Raw genomic sequence first — 14,976 nt, forward strand, 5'->3', positions numbered from 1 at the left:
CTTCCTAACCGAGCGCTCAATTTCGCAGGGGACCATATAGAATCTAACCTCCTGTTAAACCCATCTTCTAAAATTCCTCCATCCACGCATGCCTGCGTCAACTCATACATTTTTCTACACAAACTTTTCTTTTCCTTTCAATTTTGTACAAATCTCGAAATTTCTCCGGTGGGAAAAAAATTATTAAAAAAAAATTAGTGTTTGGAAAATATAATTAGGTGGGTAGATCTGTTTAATTAGGTGGGCATAGATAGTTAGGTTGACCGATGTGTTTATATGGAAAAAAAAATTCCTCCTAAATAATTATTACGCCCATGATAACTATTTAACTATTATATTTTTAATACTAACTATAAATAATTAATATTAATTATAAAATAAACGGTTAAGATTTATCTAGAAAGTTATTATCTCTTTTTCGCCCAAGTATGCATCATGTGAACACGAGTTATGTTTATTTAAACATGTGAATTCTAAACCATTATTCTGGTTAAATTATTCTTGTGTAGGAGCTCCTTATATTCCTCTTCTACATTGTAATATATTTGTTAGTTCAAGATCAATACAATTGCAATGGATAGTAAGGTCAGTGATGATGTTTACAAATTCATTCAAAAACTTATCTAACAAACATATGGAAACATTGTTTGGTTTTTAAAGTATACAAAAGTGAATTGTATTTTCATTTTAATTTCAACCAAAAGAACTTACACTTTGAATTAATAAACTTTATTGGCTTTTTTATTTCTCTTTATTTGAACTAAGTTGAGCCTCAACAACACTGGATGGAAGAACAATCACCAATGGAATGCTAGTATTCCTTTACATATTTGTAATATTTCCATAATAAACCCCCTTGCTATCTATTCACTTTTTCTACCCTACGATAAGATGTTTATACCATTATATATGGTTTAGTTGGAAAGATAGTTTGAATATTACGTACATTTTTTCATGCACAAATTATTTGGTAAGTTATTAATATTTTCAGTTTGATATTATGATACTTCAGTTTGTGTCATTATGTATGGTTTATTTTAAAAATTAGTTCTACTATCGTGTAGATTTTTTATGCATAAATGATTTAGCTAGTTATTAATATTTGAAGAATGGTTAGAAAGAAGAGGATACACTCAAATTATTCTTAAAAGGGACCAGAGTACTGTGATCCCAGTTTAATTAATTAAGATGTCTACTATATATGTATTTCATTTAACCACATTGAGAAAATACATAAATACCTACTTGTAAAAAAAATTGTATGCATTTTCAATCACCATCTTTGTACGAGATTTCACAAGTGGGCATGATCAGAAAATGCATGACATATTTTGTACTTCATAGATTAACATGACTAAAATGACTTTTCCTCCCTCGCTTTGAGGGACCAAATTTGAAAGGCATTTTGCCAGTGTTTGAGGTTCAGAATTTTTTAATGCTCGTCTCTCTTGATGTGTTTGAAACTATGTAAAACATGACAACCATTTTCCCAGTTTTGAGGTTTAGAATTTTTTAATGCTCGTCTCTCTTGATGTGTTTGAAACTATGTAAAACGTATTTTTGATGTTTTAGCTTTTTGTAGGAAAACGTCATTAATACCCCATTAAGGAAATCCAAGGAACTAGAAATAGATATAATTTCATAGAAACTACGGCATGTTACAAGCACTAGCAAAGGGAGTAGACATGTCATAGTGCTCACCCATCTCATGAGTCACAAGGATTTTTCAAATATTTTCCTTGCCTCAAATCTATTGGCCAAGCGCTTAACTAAACAAGAAATGTATAAATGAAATTGAATGCAAAGACATAAGCAAAAAAACACAAGATTTTATGTGGTGAAGCTTGACAGGGTGTCAAGGAAACATCCACGGGCAAGGGATTGGATTATTTATTCAATCAAAAATTATTTTCCACGATTACTTTAGTTTGGGCATTCATCAGTTATATAAGAGCCTCCTTCATTACATAACTGTTGCTTCGGTATAAAATTAACTTACCAGTAACTAATACAATTTACACATATTTACTTAATTAGTTGTCAAATTCCAACAAACTCCACCTTGACAACAATTTTCCTAATCCCTTGCCCATGCCCATTCATCATCTCTTCTGCAAGCCAAGAAAAGCTAAACACCATTGCAGCTTCTCTACTGTAACTGGCTTCGTGAATATGTGTGCATAATACTCCCGTGTATGGACCTTCTTGAGAGCTATTTTTTCGCCATCGATCACATGTCTCAGAAAATGATACCTTACATCAATGTGCTTGGTATTTCCGTGATAAGCTGGATTTGTAGCCAAGTGAATAGCACTCTGACTGTCACATAGTACATTCACTTTCTCCTGCGTCCTTCCAATCTCATAAAGTAGACCCTTTAACCATATTTCTTCTTACTGGCATCTGAAGCAGCTATATATTCTACTTCGGTAGTGGACAACGCAAACGTTTCTTGAAGCTTTGACATCCAACTAATTGCTCCACCCGCAAGAGTAGAGACATAAGTTGTAGTAGATCTCCTTTTGCCCAAATCACCTGCATAATCAACATCCACGTATCCGCAGACTGTTCCTCCACTGCCATTAAAGATGATGCAATGATCACTTGTGCCTCTTAAATATCAAAGCACCCATTTCACTGCTCGCCAATGTTCTTCACCTGGATTTGCCATGAACCTGCTCACAACTCCAAGTGCATGTGAAATGTCAGGTCTTGTAGATACCATCGCATACATTAAGTTGCCTACAACATTTGCACATGGTACATGAGACGTATACTGCTTTCCTTCATCAGTTCTAGGACTCAAAATTGAAGAAAGCTTAAAATGGGAAGCTAATGGAACATTAACAGGTTTCACACTATTCATACTTAACCTTTAAGTACTCTTTCCACATACTCCTGCTGTGATAACCAAATCTTACCATTTTTCTGTCTCTGTGTATCTCCATGCCCAAGATAGTATTTGCTGCTCCAAGATCCTTCATATCAAACGTCCTAGAGAGATAACCTTTAACTTATTTGATCTCTTCTATGCTTGATTGCTAAAAAAAAGAATATCCTCATACATTACAAAAATAATGATTGTGCCACTGAAACTCTTGAAGTATACACAATGATCATACTCACTTCTAATAAAGTTCTGGCGCACCATGAAGGAGTCAATACTTCTTGTACCATTGCCCGGGATACTGCCTTAGGCCATACAATGATTTCTAGCTTGCAAACTAATCTTTTGTTGCGACCTTGTACAAAACCTTTTGGCTATTCCATATATATCTCTTTCATCCAAATCACCATGTAGAAATTGTTTTAACATCTAACTGTTCTAACTCAAGGTTAAGTAATGCAGTTGGTGCGAACACAGTACGAATAGAAAACAAGTTTTACAACTGGTGAAACAATCTCATGAAAGTTAATACCTTCAACCTGAGAATACCCTTTTGCTACCAGTCTCGCCATACCTTTCGATACTCCCATCAACTTTCCGTTTGAAGACCATTTGCATCCAAAACCACTTCTCCATTCGGGAAGTTCTACAAGATTCCAGGTATTGTTCTTGGCTAAGGAATCCTTTCTTCTTCCATAACCATTTTAATTTTTCGTTATCTGTATCATCTCTACTTCTTGATAATAACAAGGTTCCCCTTCTTCAGTAATTAAATCAAAAGATGAAGCAAAATCTTCATACCTTTTGGAAGTTTTTCTTCCCTTGTAGACCTTCTTAGAGTGGCTGGTTGCTGAACTTTTAGAAACTTGAACAACTTCCTTTGTGTATTCAACAAATTTTCCTCCAAAATTCTCTCCTTCTTTTCGACTTTCAAAAAACGGTCTAGCCTCCATCTGAATTTGTTGATTTGGCGATACCTTTATGTACAATTCTTTCAACATTTGATTATTTTCAAGAGAATTATTCATCAAATGTTACATCTCTACTAATGACTATTTTAAATACGTAATATCCCATTAAAATAATATCCTTTCACCGCATAGTCATACCCAACAAAACATAAAATTTCGATTTGATCTATTTTGAACATTGATTCTAGGTAATAAGAGTATAGGCATCACACCAAATATCCTTAAAGAACAATACAAGACTACCTGATCAACAACAACTAAAAACAATTTTACAATTAATTGCATATGTAACTATTGAGCACTTAAGCTAACATTTGAGAATAAAACAAATTTTGTATTTATTATCATTTAATATTAAACATCATTAAAATTAATATTGTTTTACTTACAATAAAAGCCAATGAAACCTCGGAATACTTCCCCGCATTTGATGGATACTAAACCATATAAATCTAGGTAAATTGTGAAGTGTGATTACAGGGGTGGACACTAGATAATCAAAGACAATAAAACCTATGATCAACAACAACTAAAAACAATATCAAAAAATTCCATATGTAACTATTGATCACTTAAGCTAACATTTGAGAATAAAACAAATTTTGTATTTATTATCATATTTTTCAAAAATAAAATGTACATTTTATAAAAATATAATATCTCTATTGAATATTATTGATATTGAATATTATTGAATTATTATTGATATTTAAATTATCTCTTACAATAATTTTATTTTTAGCATATAAGTTAGGGGTTGGAAAATCTTCTTTTATTTATGAAGGCAATTATACCTTGTTGAACAAAAAAAAAAAACCTCTTAAATTAATTTTATGATGCTACTTATTACAAATTGATTTTCATTTCTCAAAATAAAAATGTATAATATATATATTTTTAATGTATTGTATTTCTATTTAAATATAATAAGAAACTTTATTTTTTACAAAATTTCAATAATAAATTATCTTTAATTGTTGTCTATCATAATGATTATACATTTATATTCATCAAATTATTATTTTTTAAAATTATATATATAATTCGTACGCAGGTTTTAATATTTAGGCTCTTGATATGTTCGAGATTTAATAGTTAGGCTCTTGAGATGTTCATGGCTCACCTGGTTCTTCTAGTGGCATATCCAATCTAGGTTGCATATGCGATTTTGTGGTTCTGGCCGAAATCTATTAAGGCCTATGCATGTGAGATTGGTTTAAGGTCTCTCTCTTTCTTCAACATTTCTGGATATTGTATGACCTATGCCTATGGTAAGTTCTTATCTCTTAGGGCCCTGATAGGTAACCGATGGCGGTTCTAGGTTTTGTTTAAGATGTGCCTCTTAACAATGTTTATCGTGACAGGTGCTCCAGTAGAGGGCATTCCCTGGCCACTCGGGTTGCTCATTTGTCTTTCAGTTAAGTGTTTGCAGGTTGATAGTTTGGTATTTTGAAGTCAACCGCATGGCTCGTGCAACAACTCGAAATAGAAGAGCCACCTGTGGCTACAATGGTCGTGGGAAATAGGTTAAATCACAACCTTTTAATTTAGGTTCCTCCTCTGGTAAACCCTGTGGACGGAAGCCCACCTCTAGGATAATTGAGGACACAGTGAGGGCATACCATGCAGGCTTGACCCCGGTATGCCAACTTATAGCTGAATGGGACAATGTGCTTGATGAGAAAGCAGGTATTCTCGATCCAAATTTGGAAGAATGGAAAGATTTGGTTCTAGACCCAGGCCACTCCCTGGGTCGCACCTCCCAGTACAAGTAGACACTACACTTGTATTGGATGATGAAAAGCCTCTTGAGGAAAGAATTGGAACATATCCCCTTAGGATCGGTCACGTAGGTCTTGGCAGTCGTGGATTATAGTCAATATTTTCAGTAGTTAAAATTTCAGCTACAGTGGCAAAGTGGTCGCCTGAGTCGCAATGAGAGGCACATCCCTTGCATACCACAATTTGAACTCCCCAGATCGACTGCTAAAGATCTGGCCCTAGTTGATTCTGCGGAAGATCTTACAATAATAAATAAATTATAGACATAATTTACTAATTATACATAAATGATCTCTAATCATTATATTATTATGGTTATATATTTATACTCATCAAATTATTACTTTTTATAACTATAATAATTTTACTAAATATACATAATTTTTTTATCATTATAATAGGCATATGATTATCAAAACCTTTTCACTTCGAACTATCTTTTGTATGATTTTTCGTTTATTTCTCGCTTCTATGATTTAAGATTTTTCAAAAGGACTTTTTATGTAACATTAAAGATAACAAAATAAATGTCAACAATATATATTTATAATATATATCATTTAATTCAAAATTATTATTATTGATTTTAAATCTATATGAATATAGATTTATTTTAATGCTCAAACTATTATGTATACAAGTAGTAATTTTGAATATAAAAGAATCTAAAAACATTGTAAACTATTAGTATATGATATAAACTAACACTGAATTTGGAATTTATAACTACAATTTTTAGTTTTGAATACAAAAACATTTAATATGGGAGTAGGAAACGTACATATATCAAACTAATTAGATGTATTAGTAATGGACACGGAAAAATAAATATAATTAACGTAACCACTCATTCTATACTAATAGGCGTTCGAGTACTAGAATCCATTTTCAAATATGAAGATACATAATATTTTACTCAATAGAAAATAAATTATTTCAAATTGAGGAATCCCTAATCGGGGTGTGAGTTGAGTAAGAATGAATTGTGGGATTTAGGCCACATTAATCATGTTAATGATGGTAATAAATGACGGGGGGTGGTGTGGATAACCCTACACATGTAAACTCGTGCATGGAAATCTTGGGAATATTAATGAGCATAGGAGGTGGCATATGACGACGAACGAGGTCAGTTGCGCAGTTGGTATAATATTTATCAAAATTTCAGCATGAAAGAGCTAGAAACTCTTAGCAGGTAAGAAGGAGCCAAGGTTGAGGGCAGCAGGCATTACATGGGGAGTGCCATGGGTAGTTTACTAGGCTAGTGTTCGAGTGACCCTGCCACATTGCCTTCTCTCTCGTGGGTACATTTTAGTCAGCCCATCTCTTTCTATTATATCTTTAGTGATATGTATCAATGTAAAATAACTTTCTTATGTTTGTCTTTTTATCTAAATATTCCAGTTACGCGGATATTTGTTGGGCATTATGTTTTCTTGTAACCCTTCAATCTGCAGATCTGTTGATTCATGGAATCCCTCCTGTCCATTCCTAAATTTAAATCCCAAACGTGAGTAGGGAGGTTCGGGTCTTCTTCGTTTATGCTCCTTTGTTAGTAGCATGAGGCTTGGGCACGGGGGGTTTCTGGTGCATGTGGAGTCGTTTGGATGATGCCAACAATAGTCAAATATCTCTGTAAAGGGTAGCTTCGAGTCTAAATAATTTAAGGTCAATGGGAACTTGGTCCAACCGAGTGATAGGTTACAGTCGAGGAAGAAGGTGGTTGACTCTTCCTTTATGAATGGGGTCTCTCAGCCCTTGATGTAATGAAGAGGTCAAGGCCCAGGGTCACACTCTGCAAGATAAGCCTCACATGTGGTCCTGGGATAAGCCCCATCGAAGATGGACTAGTTTGACAGAGATCATCCTTGTGCAACATCCCGAGAGGAAATTATGGGTCAGATTTATTGAAATGTTATCTATTCGTTGTTGTCTATTAGTTCTCACAGGAAATATCCACCCTCAGGAAACCTAGCCTCATATCTCTCTCTCCATTGGAGCTCGCCTATGTGATCAACGACCATGGGCCAATAACTCTGGGTCTTTTATTACAAGGAAACTTAGGAAGGTTTTTATAATGGGCCTTTGTGCAACGACGGTACACTTGTTATCCCTCCGAAGTCATGGCTTAACCCCAAGTCAGGGGCGTGGTCAAGGAAGTGATTAGAACAGGTCCACCAACGCCCGGTGCATGGTAGTATTGATCGTTTTTCGTAATGTAGCAGGTAACACATACAGAATTGGCACTCCTTTACGGTATAGAAACGTAATTAGTGAATGGTAAGAGGAAAATTGAGTTGAGATTGATCTCAAAGAGGAGGAGATTCTAGCTTATTTTGGTGATCGTTTAACAGAAACAAGCCACATGTGTGGTAAATGAACCTTGTTAATTCAAACTTTTCATATCTATTGGATGATGAAGAATTTTTTGGCTAAGGCATTAATGTTGCCACTTATACGTATCCTAGGGCCCTAAGAAGATATTCAACCAATTCAGAGGGTAGTTCAACTAATTCATTGTGAAATCCAGCAGCATAATGCACATCTAGCACACATTAAAAAACATATACAATGCAGGCCTTCGACAGAAGAACGTGGATCTAATGCAATATATCCAACTCTGATTGAATATTCAGATGATTAATACCTCCTAGATGCATAGGAAGGTTTTTATGGCATTATTGTGTAGGCTAGTTCATATTATAGGATATAAAGGCAAATACATTTATTTAGCATTGCTGGGAAAACATAGACATTTTTGTTTTTGGACTTGTTATAATGCAACCAAATGGTCAACATACTTGGTTTGCCAATGGGTAGGTTGAGACCATTTGGACATGGACACATTCAAGTAATAGTACCGAATTTCAAATATGAAGATACATAATAACTTATTCAATATAAAACATATTATATCAAATTGACGAATCCTTGATCAAGGTCCGAGTTAATCAAGAAACCACTATGGGATTTGGGTCACAGTAATCATGTTAATGATGGTCATAAACAACAGGGGTTGGCGTGGCTAGCCCCTCACATGTAAACTCATGCAAGGGAAGCTTGGGCATATCAATGAGGAGAGATGGTGGCATATGACAATGAATAAGGCCAGTTACATAGTTGGTATAATATTTATCAAAATTTCGAGATGAAAAAGTTGGAAATTTTGCAGGTAATCAGGAGTTTCGGTTGAGGGAAATGGCCATTGTGTGCGGAGTGTAAAGGGAGGTTTAAAAGGATAGTGTTCGAGAAACCTCACCACACTTCCTTCACTCTCGTGCATATGTTCCAGTGGGCCCATATCTTTCTATTATGTCTTCAGTGATGTGTATCAACGTCAAATCGCTTTGGTTTGTTTGTATTGTTCTCTCTATTTTGGTTCGGGAATATTCTAGTTATGTGCCTATTTGTTTGGAATTTTGTATTATGGTAACCCTTGCATCCACGGGACTACTTCCCCTCCACCAACAACCATTCTCCAAGTGTCCTCACAGGATTGGACCACATGCCAACTATATAACCAAGTCAACCTAATGATGTCAGCACCACATAAGCGTATGGATTTCCACGTGCCAACCATACATTTATAATTAACCCTACACATTGAATTTTTTATGCTCCTTTGTTAGTAGATTTAGGCTTGTGCATGGGGGTTTTCTTGTGCATGCGGAGTCGTTTAGGCGATGCCAAGAGCATTCAAATATATTTGGAATGGGTCGCTTCGGTTCTGAAGAATTTAAGGTCAATGGGAAGTCAACCCAAATGGGTGATAGGTTACATTCGAGGAGGAAGGTGGCTGAGTCTTCATTTGCACATGGGGTCTCTCATCCCTCGATTTAACGAAGAGGTAAAGTCCCAGGATCACACTCTGCAAGATAAGCTTGATATGTTGTCTTGGGATAAGCCCCATCGAAGATGGAATGGTTTTGCTAAGATCATCCTTGTGCAACATCATCAGAGGAAATTATGGGTCAAATTTATTGAAATTTTATCTGGTCATTGTTCTTTGTTAGATCTCGTAGGAAAGTTCCACCCTTGGTACAACAAGCCCCATATCGCCCTCTCTCTCCACTCGATCCTCCCTATGTGATCATCCAACTGTGGGCCAAGGGTTTTAGGAATTTTATTGTATGAAAACTTAGGAAGGTTTTCATAAGGGACGTTTGTGCAACAATGGAACGTCCCTCATCGCTCTAAAACCATGGGTCGAACTCAATCAGGGGGCGTGGTAAAGGACACGCTTTGAACAACCACACAAAGGGTCATTGGTGTGGTAGTATTGATCATTTGGGTAATGTAGCAGCTAACACATACAGAATAGGAACTCCTTCACAGGCCAGAAATATAATTAGTGAATGGAGGGAGGAAATTAGAGTTGAGATGGATCCCAACGACCAAGAGATTTTGGCTAACTTTGGTGATATTTTACCATACCCATGTGAGACGCATGGTAGACGAACCTTGTTAATGAAAAATCTTCATATTTATTAGATGATGAAGGCTTTGTTGGCTAAGGCATTAATGTTGCCACTTACAGGTATCCCAGAGCCCTTAGAAGATATTCATGAAATTCATAGGGAAGTCCAACTAATTGAGTGTCAAATCCAGTGGCAGAATGCAAGTGTGGCATGCATTGAAAGACATATTTCGTGCATGCCTGTGAGACAACAACCAAGATCTAGTGCAAAATATCCATATCCAGTTGAATCTTCAGATGATTAATGCCTCTTAGATGCAGAGGAAGGATTTTTTGGCGTTATTGTGTAGGTTGGTCGATATTAAAGAATATAAAGACAATTATCTGCTGGAAAAGCTTATGCATTTCCATTTTTGGACTGGTTATAATACAACGAGATGGTGAAGATATCTGGTTTCCTAATGGGCAGGTTGAGGCCATTTGGACACGGATGCTTATCTTGTAATACCTATTATAGTTTGAAGTAATAGAAAGGCACCACCCAAACATACAAAAACAAATTAAGGAAATTAATTTTCCAATTGTACGCTTTATTTATTTATAAATATTTTAAATTATTAATAATCTTAAATATATATATATATATATATATATATATATATATAGATATATATATATATTAGCTTTTTATATCAAACAATACAAAATATGAAACTTTTGTTAAATATAATAATAATTTATATTTGTAAGTGTTTCAATATTTTTAAATACAAGTTTTTGTTTGGAAGTTATGTGAATATATAAAGTAAATGTTAATACAAGATTTTATGTTTAAATCTTCGAGATATTAACCCATGGAATTGTACTGCGTTAAGTTGGCAAAGATCAACCTAGAGATTATAGTGGTATAAAATCAACCATTATATATATATATATATATATATATATATATATATATATAATATATATAAAGTAAGTAAACACAAAGAACCAAATTAAACAACCATTAAACTAAAATAAAAATATAAAACATTCTTGTTAAAATTTACAATAACAATATAGAAATTTAATCTGAATTTGAGTAAATTTGGTCATAACAAAATAAATGAATTTTCCCATTAAATATATTCTTTAGAAGAAATAAAAAGGACCTCACTAGTTTTCAAGGCAGCTGGGTGGCGACGTAGTTCCAAATCCATTCCCAACTCATATATTGATTTAGCCTTATTTATGGTCGTTGACATTATCTAAACATTTGTCAAAGTAATTCTTGTGCACACAATTAGTTACTTGCACATAAAATTCACCGCCAGATTGGTCTATGCCATTATGTCGATTCTTTTATAAGTGACATCTTGTATTTGTACTGTAAATGCATAAAGAAAACTATATGCGACAACCTGTATTTGTAGTATAAAATCATAAAATTCACAGCTACATTTTTCAAATGGATGCTTTTATAAGTGACATAATGTATTTGTACTCTAAAATCATAAAATTCATAGTCACATTTTTCAAATGGATGCTCCTATAAGTGACATCATGTATTTGTATTGCAAATGGTTGCACGCAACGCCATCACAAACATTATTACTAATTCCAAACTTCAAAACCAATATGCTCAAAAATCATTGTCATATATTTCGATTGAGTTTGTCATATATATATATTAGGAACAAGTAATCTATTTGAGAAGAAAATTGTAAACAATGTCTCAAAATATAGGAATAAGTAATCTATGTGAGAAGAAAATTGTAAACAATGTCTCAGAATATAAGAGTAGGCGTGAAATGGTGATTGCAAATGATTCTTTCGTGTGTTAATAATGTAATAGCTAAGCTGATGGCGTCTCACAAGGGTGATGTAAATTAAAAAAAGGAGGTATAAATATTAAATGTTATTTGAGTGAATTTTAGAGATATGCTACAAAAGTTTCGATTATATATATTTGGATAGTGTTTATTTCAATCCTAAAATTTTAATATTATCTATTAAATTATTAATATCATCAATTAATTGTTTTGTAGGAGCTCATCTAATTTTTTATTTTACAACTTGTAATTTATTTATTAATATCAATATAATTTTAATAGTTATCAATATCAGTAAGAATGTTTACAATTTCATTTTGTATCCATCAAATTATTTTGTGATTTGTTCATATTATCTTCTTTAATAGTTACAAAAAAATATTTAAGCGCTTAACCTTGTCTCCTCATAAATTGTGCAAACTTTTTATATATAAATAATTTAGTAAACTATTAATAATTTTACTATTCTTTTTTTGCTTAAGCAAGAGACGGTCCTTCTATTAACTTAGGTAAAAAATATTTTACACAGGTTACAATAGGCGCACAGAGGCAAAAACTCCCACAAAGGGAGAGTGAAAATACCCAAAGTACACATAAAACCCTCCAAAAATCAAACAGAAACAAGGCCTAGACTGCCCTGGAACCAAAACCGGGCAAGTGGATCCAAAGTCTGCTGATCTGTCTTCTAACAATCTGGCAGTCAAAATTCAACCCGTGCGGAGGCGAAGCCCGCAGAAAAACCCTTAAGTTGCACGATCAACGCTGACCGTTGATCTTCTCCTTCTGATCCAACGGCTGGTGTCCATATCGCGCGGCTTACAAGCCCGCTGAATACCGCGCGATGAAGGCGGTTTGCCTTTTCGGTCCTCCACCATGTGTTGCTTCCTGAGTGGAATCGCTGGCTTTTCATTAAAACCGTCTTTGGTTTGGATGGCGCTTGATGATGGTGGTAAACCATTAGTGGTTTTATCCTTTCAGGCCCACCAACTTGCACGCCAAAAGGTGGCCGTTGATCTTCCCTCTTTGGATCTGACGGCCACAAACCAAATTGGACCGCACATCCTCTCGCGGATTACCCAGAGATGAAGGCGGATTACCCATCGATTTTACTATTCATATATAAAATCATCCTTATGATTATTTATTTAATTTTTAATTTATTTTCAAGCTTTTTTTTATTCATCTGTCATTATTTATTTTTATTATTTCATTGCATGTTTAACATAATTTGATATTTATCATGATTAGTAACTCTAGATACTTTCATTCTCGTAAAATAATAATTTTTAATTAATTTTCAACAGTTTTTTTTTTTTTTTTTGTGAAGAGTAGCTATTTTTAATTATAATTCTAAATATTTTGAAAATATCATATTCATATATTTAAAGTAACTAGATATTTTATATAATATAAATTTTAATTAAACCCATAGGGTGTAGTGTTTTTTCATGGTACCTGATGTTGTAAAGGTTATAAGTTTGATACTCTCTCGACTGGTGTGGTTGAGGAATCCATTCGTGCTTAGGGCTGGTGTGGGTAAGGATAGGTCTAGTGTGCCCCACGATGAGTAGATTAGGCATGCTAGTCATCTTAGGACTCACATAAGTGTGCTCTCTCTCTCTCTCTATAATTTGATTATTAACTTGCAAAATAAAAACATATTATCTCTCTCTATAATTTGATTATTAACTTACAAACTAAAAATGTATAATCAAAATTTAGCTATTTTCGATATTGAAGTATTGCATTATTTTCTCTATTATTAGGCATTTTCATTTTTTCAAATAAATTTATTATCAAAATTTATTAAATTCTTATTTTTTTTTTTTTACCTGGAACGAAAGTAGGGGAAACTGGGAGCACTTCATCGTGAATGTTAAATTGAATGGAAAGTCATGTTTGCGGGACACAAGGTAATTAAAGAGTCAAACCCAGAACCAACAACAACAAGAACCTCGTGTCTAGGTCTACACCACTTGGGCTAACTCTTGAGAATAAACCAATTTTTATTGATTTATTATAATCATTTTAAAACCTAAAATAAACCTTTTATAAAAAAAATAAAGTTATTATCATTAAATTTTTATTCGTCTTTATAATTATCTTTTATAATATTTTTTTATTGATTATAATTGCGTGTTTGATATTTTTCCTTTTATTTATTAAAGTGATTATAATTGAGTTTGATATTTGTTCATTTATTTATTAAAATATTCATAAATATTAGATCAAAAAAAATAATTTTAAATCAATTTTATGATGTAAGTTATTACAATTTGTTTTTTTCTCATAACAAAATATAGAATATATATTTTTAATATAATCCACTTCATTTTTGCCCAAATTCTCAATAATAATGATGATTATACAATTAAACAATTATATTCATCAAGTTATTATTTTTTAAAATTATATATTTAATTTTACTAAATAGATTATATATATTTTAATGGTTTTATCATTATAAAAAGTATATGACTATGGAATGCATTTTACCTGAAACCACGATTTGAATGTTTTGTCATTTTTTTTTCTCCATTTATGATTTAATATTCTTTTAACAATTTTTCTTATAACATTTAAGATAACATAATGAATTTCCAAAATATATATTTGAATTATATATCATTTAATTCAAAATTATTACTATTCATTTTAAACATGTATGAATCTAAATGTATTTTAATGCTCAATCTATTATATATTGAGGAGGAGTGAATTCTAAGTACAAGTAGTAATTTTGAATACAAAGTATTGTAAAAGATTAGTATAAGATGTAAACTAATTGTAAATTTGACATTCATATATACAATCCTTACTTTGGAGTGTAAAAACATTTAATATTGAAGTAAGAGGCGTATTAGTAATGGATAAAGAAAAATAAATATAACTAACATAGCCACTTACTCTACACCAATAAGAATTCAATTTATGCTTAAGTGTTTTCCTACAAGATAAACACCAAGAACTAGTTTCAAATATGAATATACATAAGATTTTATTCAAGACAAACGAATTATTTCAAATTGAGGAAAATATTGTTTTTCGGTCAAAATTACACACTTTATTTCGAATTATAAATCTTTTGAATTATTGTATTTTTAAATA

The sequence above is a fragment of the Pinus tabuliformis genome, chromosome 8 (assembly GCF_031772625.1).
Source record: "Pinus tabuliformis cultivar Carrire ecotype Pingquan chromosome 8, CPIR1, whole genome shotgun sequence".
In the NCBI taxonomy this organism is placed as follows: domain Eukaryota; kingdom Viridiplantae; phylum Streptophyta; class Pinopsida; order Pinales; family Pinaceae; genus Pinus; species Pinus tabuliformis.